The 17272-nt window shown below is 40.7% G+C and overlaps 1 protein-coding gene across 2 annotated transcripts in view; it reads left to right on the top strand.

The window, feature by feature from the left end:
- Window positions 1-17272, top strand: part of Fam126b (family with sequence similarity 126 member B) — a 66215-nt gene that overhangs the window by 13491 nt on the left and 35452 nt on the right. For both annotated transcript variants that reach the window (XM_028765661.1, XM_028765660.1), the window contains exon 2: window positions 13830-13927. The gene's annotated coding sequence lies outside the window, so the exon portion shown is untranslated. The remainder of the gene's footprint in view (window positions 1-13829; window positions 13928-17272) is intronic.

Here is a 17272-nt window from a genome sequence, read left to right as displayed (position 1 = left end):
ACTGTTGGTCCTTAACTTTCTCCCTTATTTGAAGCAGGGTCTCTTGCTGTTGATAGTTTCTACTCAAGCTGGCCCTTTGTTTCCTGGGATTTTCTTGCCTCCAACACCCATCTCCCTTTAAGAATGCTGAGACAACACACTTCTATCTCTTCTATTTGAGTTTGCAGATCCTGTCTCTGAACTCTAGCCTTCAGACTTGCATGGCAAGAGCCCTATCCACTCAACCATCTCCACAGCTAGTTTTTTAGATATATACTTCTCAGTTTGCTTTAGGCCTTTGATTAATTTCCACAATTGAGAAAAACTTTCTCTGACAATGTTTCTAACACTTGATTGCTTTTATGGAGGCCAGGTCTTCTGAAGCATTACTCTGTTGTTCTCACTGATTTCCACGTTCATGTATTCTAGAATGAGAAATTGGACAGGGGCGTGTAGATGGTAATGCAGACAGCAGGCTAGAGTTAGAAGATGAGAAGCTCAACAGTAAGAGTACTGTGACCCTTCCTTAGCTGTTTGCATCCCACCCACTTTTTCTTGCATTTGCATTATAATAGGCTTTTCTAGTTCTTACTTTATCTGTTATTTGGCAGTCTTGGTTGGGGAGCTTTCCCATCTTCCTCTCTTGACTGGTGTCTTTGATCCAAGCCTTTGTGTGAGGTTTTACTGGAACTTATTCTGCCCCATTTTCTTGCCTCAGTGCCATTTACACAATCTTTGCTTTCCTTGTTAATATACGAAATAACTATTACTTTACATTGTGGATATAATGGTGAATAAATACTTCTTCCTACATACACCTTGTGTATATCCTAATGGGACAAAATAGGTAGTAAATAAGTGTAAAAGTAACTTTATTCTCCTGCTCTAGTTGTCATCTTGGAGGCTTACTGCCTCCATCTGCTAAGCTAGGCCTAGTCCTGGAAGCTTCTAGCCTTTGTATAATCTTATCTAGGCCTAGAATGGTTTCAGCTCTGAGACTTACTGCTGAATAAGCTCACCCTTTCTAGCTCTTTCTGAACTCTGATTGACTGGCTAACTCAGCTGTTCTGGCTCAGAACTCCTCTCCATGCTGACTGATTCAATCTGGTTTCTTTCATTTTTTTCTCTCAATTGCTCCGTGTGGCTCATACTAACTTTGGCCATCTGTTCTAATCTTCTGGCTTCTTCTCATTCTCTGGCCCATTCTGGTTTTGCCTGTGTCTAGCTTGTTCTCTCTCTACTACTTGTCTCTGTACCACTATCCTAGTAAAACTGCCCTCTCTTTACTCCTCTCCTCTCCCCCCTCCCTCCCCTCCCCCCCTCCCTCCCCTCCCCTCCTCTCCCCCCTCCCCTCCCTCCCTCCCTTCTCCTCCCCTCCCCTCCCCCTCCCTCCCCTTCCATCCCCCTCCCCTCCCCCTCCCTTCCCCTCCCGTTTCCTCTCCTCTCTTCACTGCTCTCTCTTAAATAGCCTCTCTTTTCTCTCTATTCTTGTGAGAGTTAGACATATTCCATTCTGTCAAATCTTTCTCTAATTTGTCATTTTGTCTGCTACTCAATTAGACATCACTTTCAAACATGGGTACTTCCTTCTACAAATTAACTTTACTTTGTTTGGAATTAAAGATGTGTATTAAAGGTGTTTATATTCCAATCTGAGGGGTAAAAGGTGTGTGCTAAGACTGAACCACACCACAACTAGAAGCAGGTTTTTCCAGTAAATAATACAATCTCAGGGTTCATAGTGTGCTCTAAATATCCTGCAACAAATAACTTTGTTTGGTTTTCTAGAGCTGAAGATTGAACACAGGCCTTGTATATGTTAGTCAGATGTTGTACCCTTGGCTACAGCTGCTCAACATTAAATAAGTAATAGTAACTATCATCAGAACAGTAAATATAATTTGGGAATCAAGAGTAATGGAAAACAGGTGGTGGTCTCTTCCAGGTGCTCATTTTCCTTTATGTTTTGAAAAGCCAAGACTTGAACAAACTAACAAAACACTATGAGCAGCTGGCAGTGGAGGCAGTGGCAACACAGCAAGAATGAGACACATGAAGAGACACAAGACATTCAATGTCACTAAAGCAGGCAGAGAGCCAAGAGTGGATAAGACAATTATTATTACTAAAATTGCATAACTTAAAATCACTGCTACCTACGACATGTTTTGAGTAGTAATAACTTGTCAGTCATTGTTCTCTTTAGTAGACTGACCTTCCAGTACCATTGGGCTGCTGGGCTGATTTTTTGTTTTTGTTTTTTTTGGGGTTTTCTGTTTTGTTTTTCTTTCTTTTTATTTTTGTTTTGTTTTGTTTTGTTTCGAGACAGGGTTTCTCTGTGTAGCTCTGGCTATCCTGGAACTCACTCTGTAGACCAGGCTGGTATCAAACTCAGAAATCCACCTGCCTCTGCCTCCCAAGTGCTGGGATTAAAGGCGTGCGCCACCACTGCCCAGTCTGGGCTGATTTTTAATGGTAGCTTAATTCTGTATAGTTTTTAATTAAGCATTGCTTGATAGTTTCTGACATTCAGTGTCTCTCTCAGAATGTCTTAGTAATTAGCTGTTTTGAAAATTACCAAGTAGTTAAAATTTTTTAATTGCTTTTATGAATTATTTTTTACCCTTCAGCAAAAATGCACCATCTAAAGTTTCCACAAACTCCCCAAATAATGCCATATAGGAAGTTTGTGTTCAAATACATGAACCTGTGGAGAAATGTCTCAAACACCCCATTCTATCTATGGGCCCCTGTGGGCTCATGGTCATCTCATGATGCAAAAATGCATTTAGTCCAAATTCAGAAGACTTTATAGTTGTTAATAGTCTCAATACTGTTCAAAGTCTCTTTCAAATCTCTTACTATGACTCCTTAAGCTGGTTGTGATGATGCACACCTTTAATCCCAACAATCAGGAGGCAAAGGCAGTTGATCTGTATGAGTTTGAGCTATCCTGGTCTACATAGTGAGTTTCAAGCCAGCCAAGGCAGTGTTCTATACTTTTACTTGTCACCTTAGAAGCTTTCCAGATAGCAAGTTATGTACTGCTTTCCTGTTTATAGTTTGAGGCATAAGAAATTAGAAATACTATGTGAGACACATAAAATATAATCAGTAATGATTATAATAAAGTATGTCTTAGGTCTTCTTTTTCTATTGGATTTCTGGCTAGCTAGATTTCTAGAGCTCCCCGTGTACCTGGAAATGACTTCAACTTGTAATCCTCTCACTTCCACCTCCCAGTGTTAGGATTGTGGATGTACACCACCATTTATGTGGTGCCTTGTGTATGCTCGGGAAGCACTCTACCAAGTGAGCGGCATCTCTAGCCAAAAATGTATTCTGAAGATTACCCGGGCCTTTGTGTTATATTCTGGTTATCAATACTGTTGTTAGTATTGATAATATGCGTGTGGGTATGTGCCAAGCCTGGTGTGGCCTTGGTGGGGACAGAGTGACATGATTCTGTTGTGCCCGTTCAAGATCTTGAACCCCAAAAGACCACCAAGGAGCCAGTTCTAATGTAATCTCATTAGGGTCTTTTGATTCAACTGCCAACCCAGTTGCAGCAGGACAGGAGGGTGAAGCTCCAAGCCCAATTTTAAGCAAGCATTCAGAGAGGCAAGCAAGTGAGCAAGGAGGCATTCAGCTTGGCACAGTCTGGTTGAGGGGCTGTTACGGAGTTTGCTCCTCTTTAAAATGATTGGCTGGTGCTGGGAGCCAAACCACAATCTTTTGTAAAAAGGTGTCTTTAGATACAACTGTAATTTCTGTTTCCCTCCTGATTGGTGGTTGTTAGACTAGTTCTAGGTCCGGACTTAATGGTTAACTTAATGGTTAACTTAATGGTTAACTTAATGGTTAACTTAATGGTTAACTTACTGGTTCAACCTTAGGTCAGATTTTCTATGATGGATCCTGAATCCAAGATGGAGTTGTTCTGGTCTCTCAGTTCCTGCCCCTGAGACAGGTCCCTGATGTAAGTCTCTAAGAATCACGATGGCTGCTGTGGGTATAAAGCTTGCTTGTGTAATAATGTACATATTTTCTGGACCCACGAGAAGTGGAGGACTCCTTTCTGAGGAATGTGCTCCCTGTTAACGTTAATGACTCCAATGATAATTAGAAATAGCAGGAGTCCAGGAGTCAAGGGTGTGGCTATGTCTTGGCAAAACGGTAAATGTCAGGACAGCCCTTAAGGTTATGAGAAAGAACTCTAAATATATGAGTTCAAAAATATATAATTTCTCAACTATGCATAGAATAAGGATGCAACATGAATTATATGATGGGCTTCACGAATCTTAAGGAACAAAAGCAGCTGCACTGTGAGCCAACTTGTTAGAAAATTACTAAGGAAGGAGGCAGGTTTAGGGAGTGCTGATTGCAGGAGATCTCACCCAACTAAGTTTTTGTTGTTGTTGTTGTTCATGCTTACAAAGGCCGATCTATTCCTGAGTTCTGGATCAGCCTAGAACAGATGGAGGTTAGGTTCAGAAATGGCTGAAATGGTAATTTCAGGGCAGGCTCCCACCCAACTAGTTTATCATCTGTGCTTAACTGAGGCAGGCAGATCTCTGAATTCTTTTGCAATGTTAAGAAAAAAAGTATGCATGCTGTCTCCTAAGAATCAAAGGGCTGGTGTCACAGGATGCTGATTTGTAAGATAATCAAAAGGAAACCTGGAGTAAATACATAAAATAAAAGACTGGACCTGTCTTCTGCAGGAGATTAGCTATGCAGAGAATTCCTTAGGATAAGAAGAAGTGCATGGAGAGCTGGCAAGCAAACAGGACAGAGAGATCCCTTAGGATAGATAGCAAGCTAGCAGAATATAGACAGACAAATCTCCAGAGAGAGAACAGAACAGAGAGAAGCAGACTGAAAAAGCAGAACATAGGTTCTCAGCTTGTACCCACGATTTGACTTCGCCGCTCCCGGACACCCCTTCTCTCAGAACACTCTCCAAGCTGAGGCAGGTCCTTGGCAGATACATTCCCTTAGTTTTCCTTGCATAGCTAGAAAAGTTTCTGGATCAAATCAGTGGATCAAAAAGTAGTCCACCTGGGCCGGGCGGTGGTGGCGCACGCCTTTAATCCCAGCACTTGGGAGGCAGAGGCAGGCGGATTTCTGAGTTCAAGGCCAGCCTGGTCTACAGAGTGAGTTCCAGGACAGCCAGGGCTACACAGAGAAACCCTATCTCGAAAAACCAAAAAAAAAAAAAGGTAGTCCACTTGACCCTCTGTAGCTAGAGCTGATGCTGATATATTGGGGGATCTTGGAGCTACTCCTTATGTAAGTCTTTTCCCTTGTTGGTCTCCTCCACTTAATTAGATAAAACTAGGATTACCAAATATATACAGGAGTTTGCATTGGGTCCCCGCTTTGTTCAGGCTATTTGAATTCTGCTTCTATCTTGACTAATTTTATGGTGTTCTGTCTTCAAGTGTAAAGATCCATGATTCACTGAAGAATGATACCCTGGGCTCAAATAATATACAGAATCAAAGAGCATTTTATTCTGCAGAAGTCCAGCATGCTGGGATTTACCATCTTTCAAAATAGAGGCTCCCCAGTGAGCTCGCAGGCCCAATTTAAAGTACATTAGGGGAATTCTGGGGAGCAGTAGGTGACCTCTGTCTTTATCTGTTGGCTCTATCTCTAGGACATTCCAGAACCATTGCTAGGGTGTGGGAGGCTGGAAACTGCTGCTGACCCATTGTCCTTGCCTTAAGCCAGGTGGCAGGGCCTGGACTTGCCCAGTTCTTAGAAACAGAGATTTAGGCCTAGTCTCCTGAAGTGCCAATTTGAAGCCTGTCATAAAGGCAACCTGTCTCACAAGTATATTAATTTTGTTCCTGGAAAGCCTATTGTTGTTCCAATACAATGTTTTTTTTTTCTTCTAATGTATTTTAGTACATGTTTTTAAAAAGATACTTAGCTTGTATGGTAGTGCATACCTTTAATCCTCACATTTGGGAGGAAGAAGCAGATGAGGCAGATCCCCATATTCTCCGTCCTCCTTCCTACTATTTATTGCTCCATACGTAGGATGGACTCTGTATTCTTTTTTTTTTAAAGATTTATTTATTTATTTTATTTATGAGTACACTGTCGCTGTCTTCAGACACACCAGAATAGGGCATCCTATCTCATTACGGATGGTTGTGAGCCACCATGTGGTTGCTGGGATTTGAACTCCAGACCTCTGAAAGAGCAGTCAATGCTCTTAACCTCTGAGCCATCTCTCCAGCCCCCGACTCTGTATTCTTTAACCAATTTTTAATCTGATTGATGGGAAGGAGCACTTTTAAAGGCACTTTATGAGTTCTGAACACTCCTATCTCTAATAATTTGGTAGTTCTTTTTCTGGATTCTGGTAGTTTCTTAACATACCCTAAGGACTAACTAGTTTTCTTGTGACCATTAGTGATGGATCCTTTGCCATGTCTCTAGAGTGTTTTTTGTTTTGTGTTATTGTTTTTGTTTTGGACTGCTCTCTCTTATGTCTCAGTGTTAGGTATCTTCTTCTTTTTTTTTTTTAAAGATTTATTTATTTATTATATATGAATACACTGTAGTTGTCTACAGACACCAGAAGAGGGCATCAGATCTCATTACAGATGGTTGTGAGCCACCATGTGGTTGCTGGGATTTGAACTCAGGACCTCTGGAAGTGCAGTCAGTTCTCTTAACCACTGAGCCATCTCTCCAGCCCAGGTATCTTCTTCAATGACTCTCCATTGTATTATTTTTTTAATAGGCTACCTTTTAAAATAAATTTTATAATAAAAAACTTGCAAATAAACATTATATATGAAAATTAAAGAGATGCAAATCTGTACAACTCAGTGAGCTTCTATACAGTTAGAGTAGGCATTTGAAATGGAAGCTGTGGGAAGCATCACATTAGATTTTACACTTTCAGTATTGAATATTATATACTTACCACCATCAAAATAAAGTCACAACAGAATTAGAACAGAAAAATAATTTGCTTTATATCCTCTTTCATAACTCTTGTCTTTTATAACTGAATTACCTGCATTCAGTCCTTTCTCTTTACCTAATATTTAGCCTTTCTTGATGTCTTTTCTTTGTTATACTATACCCAACTGTACATTTGTTTGCACGTATAAATAGATTATTGACTGAATTCCTCTTATGAGAGAGAACATTTGAGGTTTTTTTTGTTTTTTTTTTTTTTTTGAGATTGTGTGACCTTGCTGTCTTCATTAGGGTTTTACTGCTGTGAACAGACACCGTGACCAAGGCAAGTCTTATAAAGGACAACATTTAATTGGGGCTGGCTTATGGCTTACAGGTTCAGAGGTTCAGTCTGTTATCATCAAGGCAGGAACATTTCGGCATACAGGCAGGCATGATGCAGGAGGATCTGAGAGTTAAACATCTTCATCTGGCGTCTGCTAGTGGAATACTGACTTCAGGAAGTTAGGATGAAGGTCTTAAAGCCCACACTCACAGTTGACACACCTACTCCAACAGGGCCACACTTCTAATAGTGCCACTCCCTGGGCCAAGCATATACAAATCATCACATTCCACTCCCTGGCCCCTGTAGGCTTATTCAAACATATGAGTCTCTGGGTGTCATACCTTAACATAGCATAATGCAAGATACATTTAGTCCAACTTCATAAGTCCCTATAGTCTGTAGCGGTCTCAACAATGTTAAAAGTCCAAAGTTCAAAGTCTCTTCTGAGATCTATCACTTAACTGTAATCCCAAAAGCAAGACAGGAAACAGCTGGGCAAACTCCAAACTCTGCATCTCCATGGCTGATGTCAAATAAGTCTTCAGATCTCCAACTCCTTTTTCATCTTTGTTGACTGGAACAACTTTCTCCTGGGCTGGTTTCATTCCCCATTAGCAGCTTTCCTCAGCAAATAGCCCACCCCTCTGGCATCTTGAACATCTTAGGGTCTACAAGACAACTTCAGTGTTACAGCTTCTTGTTTCAATGTCTGGGATCCACATATGATGATCTGGGCCCCTCCAAAGGGCTGGCATCACTTCTCCAGCTGTGCCCTCTGTAACACTCTAAGCTCAGGTTGATCCACTCCACTGCTGCTGCTGTTCTTGGTGATCATCCCATGGTAATGACTTCTCCAATACACTGGGGTCTTCTGCTATGCGGTGCCAAGCCTCATATCCTTTGCATGACCTCTTCAGTCCTGGGCTGTCAACTTCAACTCTGGCTGCACCTTCAATGGCTTCACCTTCAACAGTGGCCTTCCTTGGCCTCTCCTAGTGCCAAGCCTCAGCTGCTCTTCATGACCCCTTCATGCCTTCAAAACCAGCACCTGGGTGACTCTTGCATATTACCAAGTACAGCTGCAGCATGAGGTACAACCTTGGCTATCTCTGGAACACAACTTCTTTGTGCTCTCAGAAAACACTTCCCAGAAGATTCCACCTCAGTGATGCTGATCTCTTCTTAATCACCACTAATATCTTAGCTCTAGCTAACTATCATCAGTTTGTCCCAGTAATCCCCTTCTCCTCTTGGACTGTAAAGCCGGAGACACATGGCCCAAGCTGCTGAGTTCTACTGCTAGCTGGGGCTGGAACATGGCCCCTTGTTTTACTACATTATCACCAGCTTTCTGTTTTCCAACTCCATCACTGCCTAAGCTTAGCTATCCTGGATCTTGCTCTGTAGATTGACCTTGAACTCAGAGATCTACATGCCTGTCTCCTGGGATTAAAGGTGTATACCAACATGCCTGGATTTAAGCTTTTCTTCACTTAAGAATTTGCTCTGTCCCAGGCAGGTCTTGAACTCAGAGATCTGCTTGGTTTTTGTCCCCTAGGATTAAAAGCGTGTACCACCATGCCTGGACCTAAACTTAGCTGGGTAGGATCTTGCTCCCACTCCCTTAATTTTTTATCTCCTAAAAACACAGGATTCAGTTCCATTTCACTTCCTCATACCCTTTTAATACTTGAACCATGTGTTTTATATTTTTCCTTTCTAAGCTTGCTACAATTGTCCAAAAGGCTCTTCATGACTTAACCAGAGAACAGAATCTCTGCTGGGCTTTTTTGAGACTTCCTTTGTCAATGCAATTAATATAAATCTCTTTACTTTGGACTCATGTAGACTCTTCAGACAAGGGCAAAAAGCAGCCACATTCTTCATCAAAATGTCACAAAAACAGTGTCTAGGCCACATTCTGAAATTCTTCTCCACTGAAACTGTTAGATTTTGGCGCTCAGCTTAGAACAGACAACACCAAACCAAATGGTTCCAAAGGGAGGGGGTTTATTCAGGGCAGAGGGCAAAGGTGGGGAGAGAAACAGGAGAAGATGGTGGAGAAAGAGGAGAGAGAGAGGAAAGAAGTGGAGGCCGGCCATGACCATGTGGAAAGAGGGGAAGGGAAGGGGGGAGAGGTTAGGGGACAGAGAAGCTAGAGGCAAGAGAACAAGAGAGAGAGGAGGGGGCAAGCAGCCCCTTTTATAGTGGGCAGGCCTACCTGGCTGTTGCCAGGCAACTGTGGGAAGGAGCATACCTGGGTGTTGCCAGATAACTGTGGAGGTGGAGTTTAGACAGAATACTAACAAAGACCATCTTGGGCTAGGTCTGCTCAGTTAAGTCATACTCAGCAAAAGAGTCTTCCGTATTCCTACTAGGATAGCCCATTGAGCCCAACTTAAAGCATTCCACTGCTTTCCAAAGTCCCCAAATCCACATTCCTCCAAACAAGAGCATGGTCAGGCCTATCACAACAATACCCCAGTCCCTGGTACCAACTTCTGTCTTCATTGGGGTTTTACTGCTGTGAACAGACACCATGACCAAGGCAAGTCTTATAAAGGACAACATCTAATTGGGGCTGGCTTACAGGTTCAGAGGCTCAGTCCATTATCAAGGCAGGAACATGGCAGCATCCAGGCAGGCATGGTGCAGGAGGATCTGAGAGTTAAACATCTTCATCTGAAGTCTGCTAGCAGAATACTGACTTCCAGGAAGTTAGGATGAAGGTCTTAAAGCCCACAATGACACACCTACTCCAACTAGGCCACACTTCTAATAGTGCCACTCCCTGGGCCAAGCATATACAAACCATCACACTTTCCATAAATATTGTAAGCCTGTCCATTTTTTTCTGAAAAATTTTAAAATTTTACCTTTCTTTAGAGCTGAATAGTACTCATATATTTTTCCAAAAGTTCCGTTGTCCATTTGTTTGTTGATGGGTAAATAGGTTGATTTAAATTCTTTGCTATAGTAAATGAACCAGCAATAAGCTTGGGGGTGCCAATATCTCTTGGCATTCTCTGGGTATATGCGTAGGAATGAAAGAGCTGGGTCATGTGGTAGTTCTATTTTTAATTTTTTGAGAAATATACAAACTGACTTCCACAATGGCTGTATTAATTTGCACCTCCACTGCAATAAGTGCTGTCAAGTTCATTGACAGTAGCCATTCTGACTGGGATGAGGAACTATCTCAGAGTAGTTTAATTTGCATTTCCCTGATGGCTGGCGGTATTGAATACTTTTAAAAATTAGTTTTTGGCCATTTGTATTAAAAAAAAAAACTATTCAGTTAATTTGCCCGTTTGTTGACTGACAGTTTTATTTCTATGGTATTCAATTTCTATAATTTTTTGTAAGTTCTGGCTGTTAGCCCCTTATGTGAAGTGTAGCTAGGGAAGATTTCCCCCCATTGTGTGGGCTGTCTGTTAACTCTGTTGATTGTGTTCTTTGCTATAAAGGAACTTTTTATTGTTGAGCAGTCCCATCTGTTAATGCTTGGGGTTAGTTCCTGTATGGTTGGTGTTCTTTTAAAAACTCCTTAGCTAAAACCAGTATGTTGAGGGTATCTCCATGTTTTCTTCAAAAGTTCTAGTGTTCTTGATCTTAAATTAAGATCTTTGACCAATTTTCAATTGATTTATGTACAAAGTGAACTATACAAATCTTAATTTTATCTTCTGTAGGTATAAGTCCAGTTTTATCAGCACCATTTGTTGAATAGGTTCTTTTTTTCCAGAGTATAATTTTACCTTCATTGACAAAAATTAACTGGGTTTAGCTTTCCCATTTTGTTTCCAGGTCTTCTATTCTAGTCTCAGTCTACTTGTCTGTTCTTCTGTCAGTTCCAGTCTTCTTTATCATTGTAGCTCTACAGTAGGATTTGAGGTTGGGTTTTATAACACCATCAGTAATGTTCTTGGTTCCGTATGAATTCTTGTGTTTTCTCTAAACCTATGAAATAGGACATAGAAATTTTGATATTTTATTGATTCTATAAATTAAGTAGTATAAACATTTTCATAATATTAATTCTGCCTACTCAGGAATGTGAACTCAACAAGCTGAACCATAATCTTTTTTTCATAATATTTTTAATTCACATTACATCCCATCAAAGGCCCTCCCCATCTCACAGTCCTACCCTTACAAATCCCTCCCTGAATTATCCCCTCCCCTTCTCTGAAGAGAAGGGAAAGCCCCCCTTAGATACCATTTCCACCCTGGGACATCTAGTCGTAGCAGGACTAAGCACCTTCTCACTGAGGCCCAACTAGGCAGCCCTGGTATGGGAAGGGGATCCGATGGCAGGGAACAGAGACAGAGACAGCTCCTAATCCATTTGTTATAGGACTCACATGGAGACGAAGCTGCACATCTATTACAAATGTGAGGGAGGCCTGCCCCTGCATGCTCCTTGGTTCGTGATTAAGTCTTGGAGAATCCCCCATGGGCCCAGATTAGCTGACTCTGTAGGTCTTCTTGTGGTGTCCTTGACGCCCCCTGCAGCTCAGTTCTATCCCCCACTCTTCCACAAGACTGCCCAAGCTCCATCTAATGTTTGGTTGTGGGTCTCTGTATCCTTTTCCATCTGCTACTGAATGAAGCCTCTCAGAGGATAGTTATTGCTAAGCTTCTATCTACAAGCATAGCAGAACAGCTATCATTATTAGCTGGCTCTCTCCCATGGGTTGAGTCTCAAGTTGAATCAATCATTGTTTGGCCATTCGATCAGTCTCTGCTCCATCTTTATCCCTGTAGTTATTGTAAGTAGGACACATTTTGAGTTGAAGGTTTTGCCAATTGATCTTTTCTTTTTCTTTGAGTGTGTGTTGGGGAGGGCAGATATTTAAAAGAATCCAATTGCCATTGTCAGTTCTTTTTGTTTATTTAAAAAATGTTTGCTCAAGTTGGGCTGGATTGTGCATATCTATAATCTCAGCTTGTGGGAAGTTGAGGCAAGGAAGATTGAAAGTTCAAGGCCATCTTGTTTACCTGGCAAGACCCTGTCTTTAAAAAAAAAAGAGGAAGGAGAGGAGAGAATTTATTTGGTTATTTACACAAATATTTTGCTGTACATGCCCCACACACTTAGATCTGTATTCTAATTGGAATTTCAAACATCCCTTTAAATTTCATTCTTCTTTTTAAACAGTTAGAGGAGGGAAGTGTTCATGCAAACACATATGCACGTATAGGTCTGAGCACACCTTTCGGGAGTCAGTTCTCACCATCCATCTTGAAAGGTTCTCAGGATCAAACTCCAGTCAAACTTAGCAGCAAGTGCTTTAACCAGTGAACAATCTTGGTGGTCTTGGAATTTATATTTGTGAACAGTATAAGGTTAATGATCACATTGTTTTCCATAGAGATAGCTAATTGACCTCTAACATCTTTTTATTTAAAACTCTTCCTGTTGCGCCCACCCTTGTCCAGCAAGGATGACATGGCACACGAGCTCTTCTCCAAGCAGTTTATTCAGGAACCTTGAACAATCTTCTGACCCCGGGGAAAGCGCCTCCCAGGCTTAAGTACTCTAGGACCAGCCTACCCTAGCAAGCCATGTGGCAACAGCAGATAGGTTCACATACACAGAAGCAAGCCAGATCACGAGCCACAGCCAAATAAGGACTTGTTTACTCCTGAGAGCATCCGCCATCAGGATGGTGGAAGGCAGAGACCCGCGCCATCTTAAGGGCGCAGCACTATGCAGCTCTCCACACTTCCAATTGCATTACACTGTTATCTTTGTTATAAACAAGTTAACATGACTGTTTATAGAATCTGTTTTCCATTTGCTACTTTATTTATTTTAGGAGTGGGAAATGGGTGGGTAGGTGAGGTTGTGGAGGCCTAAAGAGAACTCTTGTGAGAGAAAGAATGCATTACTATAATATGCTTCAAAAGTCAGTATTTCTTGTATGGAAAAGACAACTTTATAGATTTTTTTTTTTTTAGCTGAATCTCTAGCAATTTATATAATCTACCTAGTGTCTTAAAGATAATAGATACTTGAAGCTAAATTGAGACTTTTGTCTCCAATTTTTTTCTTAGATATGATAAAGATACACAAGTATACTAGTTATTATAGAATGTTTTAGGGTCTATAATTATTCTTTAATGTTAGATGAGCTACAGTGAGTAAGTAAATATACTTACTGAACCAAGTGTCGAGGGCTTAAGTTGAATGTAAAAAGCCAGGTGTTACTGCCTGTGCCTATAATCCCAGAGCTGGGGGCATGATATAGAGATGGGTATATAGACTTTGGGACTTGCTGGATGCCACACTAACCCAAAAATGCTAGAGCTTCATATTCAGTACTGTGTGAAGAGGATCAGGCAGGAAGCAATGGAGGCAGATGCTCAATGGCTTCCACATGATTGTGTGCAGGTGTGTGCAACCTTACACATAGGTACACATGTACCATCAGTGCTTGCACGCACACACACACACACACACACACACACACACACACAGATGAGTAACTTTTATGAATTTGACACTTAAAATTTTTTGTGTGTCTGTTCTTGAGAATATTTTCTTACTATTTGTTTCTTTTTTATATAGAGTTGGAAAATATTTAACTCTCAACAAATGAATTCCACACTTGAACTCTGCTGCATTCCTGTGCCACCTCCTCCTTTAGAAAACTGATCTAAAGACAGGTAAAATTATGACCATAACTTTAAAAAAAAGATGAAAAATAAATTTCCTGTATGATTAAACATGTTAAGAATTTTTGGTAGTCTTTGGTGAGTAGCTTTATTTATTTATTAAACGGTTTTATCTGGCATGATCACATTGTTCTGTGTTTGAATTCAGTTTTGAATTATTTTAATATTTGCACTTAACAAATGTGTTATCTGAATTTTATTTCTGTTTAGTTCATTTATTCAGCATGATTGTGATATCGGGGTACATCTGGATCACTGTTGTCCAAAGCAGCTTTTGTGACTGATGGCTGTGTTCTCTATCTGTTCTGTCTAATATGGAAAAATAATCACATGTAGATTCTGAGTATTTGAAATGTGTCTAGAGCAAATAAACTACTCTTCCTAATGTTTATCAATAATGTACAAAATATGCAAAGTCAAGGCCAGGTGTTATTTTATGCCTGTAACCCTAATACTTAGGAGGTAGAGACAGGATGATCAGGGGTTCAAGGTCATCCTTAGCTAGACAGCAAGAAGGGACTAGATGAGAAAAGAGAGCCCAAATAAATACTTCTTCCCAAATCTATTTTGCTTTAACCCAAGGTCTTGCACACACCCTGACAATCCCACTGTTTTCATAGAAAACACATGCCAGAACAGGTCAAGAGGAGAATGGGGAGTGAGCAGAATCACTGAGTTGAATCTACCCAGGAAAACAGTTGATTAGAATTCAGAAATGGCTAACAGGGCCATGTTAGTAAAAGCCTCATACTGACAATGTTCAAAATAGGGGCAAGGAGCAAAAAACTTGCAAAGGCAGACTCCTACATGGAGTCTGACAACCAGATCCAGAATCCTGATAGAAAACTGGTGTGTTTTATGAAGTCTCCAGAGAGGCTGTAGGGAAGGGGGCTCAACAACATCAGTCTTATACCCATACCAGCTAAATGAGTAGACACAATGTAAATTCAGCAACATAGAACGTATAACCACATGTTACAGACTCTTCAGCCTAATTGAGGTCTGACACTATGGTTGTGTATGTATGCATTCCTTTACTATCTTCCCCATCCCATGAGGAATAATGAACTTGGCTGGGATGGTATCCTAAGTTAAGAGTCTGTAATTGTAGGAATCCACATTTGTAGGAGAGCAGGATAAGCCAACATTAGGTTCTCACATGTTAGAGAAAATGCTAGAAATGAATTTGGAATACAGGACAGATTGCCTCAGGAAAGACTTGTAAAGTCATCAGTAAAGACTTGTAAAGATAGTAATGCTATCCAAGGTACATTCTGTTAGATCACAGACCCCATTTCTCTGTCTCATGTCCCTCAAAAATCAGGCCATGGCTCCTTATAGCCAACAGGCCCATACTATGAAATCTAGAGCACATAGGTCTTGGAAAGCAAGGGAAGCCCAGCCGCCCCCCTCAAAGTTTGAAGGTAAATTTACCTAGTACCTGGCTTCTTGCCACATAGATTATGCTAGTTTAAATTACACTAAAACTTCTGGTCATCCCCTTAAAACTTAGAAAACTCAGAATATCCTTTTTGTTTGGAATATTTGTTTGGAGGCTGTCTTTTTCCTTCAGCTCCCCCTATATGCACACTCTACCCGGGTGTATCCCCACATGTTGCCCTTTTTTTTTTTTCCCCCCTTAAGCTATTTTTTTTTTTTTTTTTTTTAAAAAAAACAGCAGGTGGGCTGGTGGTTGCTTTTTTTTTTTTTTTAAAGATTTATTTATTTATTATATATGAATACACTGTAGCTGTCTTCAGACACACCAGAAGAGGGCATCAGATCCCATTACAGATGGTTGTGAGCCACCATGTGGTTGCTGGGATTTGAACTCAGGACCTCTGGAAGTGCAGTCAGTGCTCTTAACCACTGAGCCATCTCTCCAGCCCATAAGCTATCTTTTTTTATTCACTTTAAGCTATCTTAATGAAGCTCCTCTCCAGGTCCTTTAAAAACATGTATTAGTTATTTGCCAGCATGGTGTGGGATGTGTGTACATGTGTGCACATGTGAAAGTCACAGTACATCAGGAGTCAGTTCTTTCCCTTCCACCAAGTGGGTTTGGGGATTGAATTCAGGACATCAGGTTTGGCAGCAAATGTGTTACCCAGTGAGCTACCCCTGGCCTTCTCTCTAGGTGTTCGAAAGGAAGCCTCTCTTTCCCTCCAAGGCACTGTCATTTGTCTCTGATATGATGCTCAGTCTCTCCTCATTACTCTCTTGCATTAAGGCTTGATCATGAGACCCCCAGCAATCACAAGACAATATCTAAATAAAGATCATTCTGGAAGATAATTAATCTCCACTTTCTTCATAGAATGCCTGAACCAAAAAAAAAAAAGGTTCATTTATGTGTGCACATGCATGCCTGCATATGTGTGTGTGTGCCTACCCATGTGTGCATGTGTGCATGTATGCATGCAGGATCGTTCCAATGGAGGCCAGAGGCATCAGATCACTCTAGAGCTGGAGTTATAAGCTGTTATGAGCCACTTGACATGGATGTTTGGAACCAAACTCTAGTCTTCTGCAAGAGCAGTGTGTTCTTATAACTTCTGAGTCATCTCTGTAGTCTTCTGAGCCCACATTTTATAACACAGAAGAGATCTAGTTTCTATCTTAAAGCAGGAAAATAAGTAAATTGTATTTTAATTAATTTAAACAGCCATTTTCAGTTTAGAGCTATTGTACTATATATACATATAGTACATCTAGCTGTATATACTATCACATAATACAGCTTTAATTCCTTAAGGAATTTAGTCTTTTTAATAACAGCCGCCATAATCTAAGTTTTAGACATACACTTTGAAATATCTTCATAATCCTTTTCCTGTATTTTGTGAATGTTTGGTAGGGTTTGAGACAAAGTTTCTCTGTGTAGCCCACCTGAAACTATCTCTGTAGACCAGGCTGGCCTTGACCTCAGAGATTTGTCTGTCTCTGCCTCCCAAGTTCTGGGATTAAAGTCGTGTGCCACCATGCCTGGCAATTTTTTTCTTAAATCAAGTTTAAGAATTTGCAATAACACTTATTACTGACTTATCATATGTTGCACTGATAATTTGATAGCTTTGTTTAGCTAATCATTTTGATTTCCTTGAAACACTTGAGAGCACTTATTTTCTTTTTGTTCATTGTTGTATCCTTAGCATTTTATTCAACAGTATTTCTTTTTTGTTTGTTTGTTTGTTTTGTTTTTCGAGACAGGGTTTCTCTGTATAGCCCTGGCTGTCTTGGTACTCACTTTGTAGACCAGGCTGGCCTTAAACTCAGAAATTCTCTTGCCTCTGCCTCCCAAGTGCTGGGATTAAAGGCGTTTACCACTACTGCCCG

Source organism: Grammomys surdaster, unplaced genomic scaffold (genome assembly GCF_004785775.1).
Source record: "Grammomys surdaster isolate TR1022 unplaced genomic scaffold, NIH_TR_1.0 165, whole genome shotgun sequence".
NCBI classification, from domain to species: Eukaryota; Metazoa; Chordata; class Mammalia; order Rodentia; family Muridae; genus Grammomys; species Grammomys surdaster.
The sequence above is the reverse complement of the archived record's forward strand: the minus strand, read 5'-3'. Positions and strand labels throughout refer to the sequence as shown.